This window comes from Schistocerca piceifrons, unplaced genomic scaffold (assembly GCF_021461385.2).
Source record: "Schistocerca piceifrons isolate TAMUIC-IGC-003096 unplaced genomic scaffold, iqSchPice1.1 HiC_scaffold_589, whole genome shotgun sequence".
Lineage (NCBI taxonomy): Eukaryota > Metazoa > Arthropoda > Insecta > Orthoptera > Acrididae > Schistocerca > Schistocerca piceifrons.
The window spans coordinates 40001-42500 of NW_025728831.1; the positions used below are offsets into that span (position 1 = coordinate 40001).

At 57.0% G+C, this 2500-nt stretch overlaps 1 non-coding gene across 1 annotated transcript in view; it reads left to right on the forward strand.

Moving 5' to 3' along the window:
* Positions 1-2152: 2152 nt before the first annotated feature.
* The window catches only part of LOC124761952, a 1909-nt gene continuing 1561 nt past the window's right edge, over positions 2153-2500 (forward strand). Inside the window, exon 1 of the ribosomal RNA XR_007012463.1 lies at positions 2153-2500. This exon is cut by the window's right edge and continues 1561 nt beyond it. This is a non-coding gene — a ribosomal RNA (small subunit ribosomal RNA).

A 2500-nucleotide genomic window follows, 5' to 3' on the forward strand; every position in this document is an offset into this window, starting at 1 on the left:
GTTGTACCTTAACCTAACCCATGTTGTACCTTAACCTAACCCATGTTGTACCTTAACCTAACCCATGTTGTGCCTCAACCTAACCCATGTTGTGCCTCAACCTAACCCATGTTGTGCCTCAACCTAACCCATGTTGTGCCTTAACCTAACCCATGTTGTGCCTCAACCTAACCCATGTTGTGCCTTAACCTAACCCATGTTGTGCCTTAACCTAACCCATGTTGTGCCTTAACCTAACCCATGTTGTGCCTTAACCTAACCCATGTTGTGCCTTAACCTAACCCATGTTGTGCCTTAACCTAACCCATGTTGTGCCTTAACCTAACCCATGTTGTCGCCTTAACGTAACCCACGTTGTCGCCTAAACCTGCTCTGTAATTGTTATACGACTCGTTCAATTACTGTAGTGTTGCCCACCCGCAACCCTCGCAATATAGTTCGCTACTCGCACTGCCCGCACCCCTGTGTATCGCTTCATGTTAAACACCTTGCAAGTCTTGCTCACTTTCCACATGCTCCTGCTGTACACTGTAATGTGGATGGCAGCAGGACGTACATGCCGCCCCTCCCCACGTCCCCACCTTGCCCCCTGCCTTCGCAAGCTGGTTGGTGAGAAGTTTGCATGTTCAATGCCCTTCGCATGCGACGTACTCAGGCTACGTTGTGGTGCGGCCTGTGTCAACTGTCCGCTGATGTCGTACGCGTGAACCACAATCTGTACTGCACATTCGTCCTTATGTACTGAATGATACATCGTGGCACATGTGTGACCGCACAACGACTGCGCCCAAAAACGGCGGACCATACAGTGCAAATATTGTGCACGCAGCTACGTGTCGTCTCCCTATGAGAGCTGGATTGCAGTGTGGTACGCCATAGAGACGTGTGGGAGGAACGGACGCCGTGGATGGCGATCAGCATGAGCTGTCTGTTGATGTATTCGGACCTAGTCGTCTCTCCTCACACACCGTGATGGCATGGTGCACCGCGTTCCATATCTGCGACATGCTACAGAGGCCGGTTGACAGTCGTTCGAGCAATGGACATCGCATACGTACGGGGGCCACCTTCCACGTATTGTCTAGGCGTGCACATTTTGTTGCGTGTATGTGGGCAGACGTAGTGTGGCGTGACACCTGACACAGGCATGCAATAATCGTTGAAGTTGCAAATGGCGATGGACGCCTGCGTTTTCTGGTGAAGTTACGCAAATGAACAAATGGTAACCTGTTGTGGTGCGGTTGTTCTCGCTAGGGGTGAATCGGTGATGGCGACGATAGGTTGAGGTACTAACCGGTTGTTCCAGCGATACCCACCATGCCGACGAAACTGAACGGCATCTGGGTGTGAAGCGATACGCGGCGGTGGCTGGGTGGGACCGTCCCCGGCCGGTGAGGGGGCGCCTCCCGGCGTGCTGGCCGCGCGGTGCGTGGGCGCACGCGCTACAGCCGGCTGGTGGGGGCGGCCAGTGGCAGGCGCGCCGGCCGACGGACGCGGCAGGCGTCGCAGCTGCGCGCCGGCGCACCCTGCGCGCGGCGCCGTGCGGCCAAAGTAGGTCCTCGCGGGCCCGGTGCGAAGCGCGGTGGACATCTTCAGTGTGCTGGTCCGATTGAGGACTGTGTGCGTTGAGGATGCGCCGCCGCCCGGCGCTCGGCGCCGCGACGCCGTCTGCTGCTCGGTCGCCCCAGCGGTTCTCGCTGGTGGTTTGTATCGCAGCTGTGCGGATGTGTTGGCGCGTGCGCTGTGCTGGGAGAGTTCGCTTCGGCACCCAAGTGGGGCTTTTGTCCTTCTGTGGCGCTGGCGTTGGAGCTGCCGGTCACCGTAGGTGGCGCGTGTTGTCTCCCGCCGGCAATGCCACGACAGCACGCTCCCGGGCCTCTGTCGGCAGCGGCAAGCTCAGTTGGGAGCACGGGTGGTCGCACCGAAAGCGTCTACTCGCCTAACTCCGGGCGATTGCGCCTCTCTCGAACCCGACCAAGTACTTGGGACGGCGCTGCGCGCCGCCGGGACCTGAGAGGGTTTCGAGGTGTATTGTGCAGGGGAGCTCAGCCTCCTCCTGTTTGCAGAATGATTGAGCGGACGCTTGCGTGTTCGCGCGGGCCCCCGGGACACACTCCCGGGCGGCCGGCTGCTCAGCTCTAGTTGACGCAGCTCCCTGGTTGATCCTGCCAGTAGTCATATGCTTGTCTCAAAGATTAAGCCATGCATGTCTCAGTACAAGCCGCATTAAGGTGAAACCGCGAATGGCTCATTAAATCAGTTATGGTTCCTTAGATCGTACCCACGTTACTTGGATAACTGTGGTAATTCTAGAGCTAATACATGCAAACAGAGTCCCGACCAGAGATGGAAGGGACGCTTTTATTAGATCAAAACCAATCGGTCGGCTCGTCCGGTCCGTTTGCCTTGGTGACTCTGAATAACTTTGGGCTGATCGCACGGTCCTCGTACCGGCGACGCATCTTTCAAATGTCTGCCTTATCAACTGTCGATGGTAGGT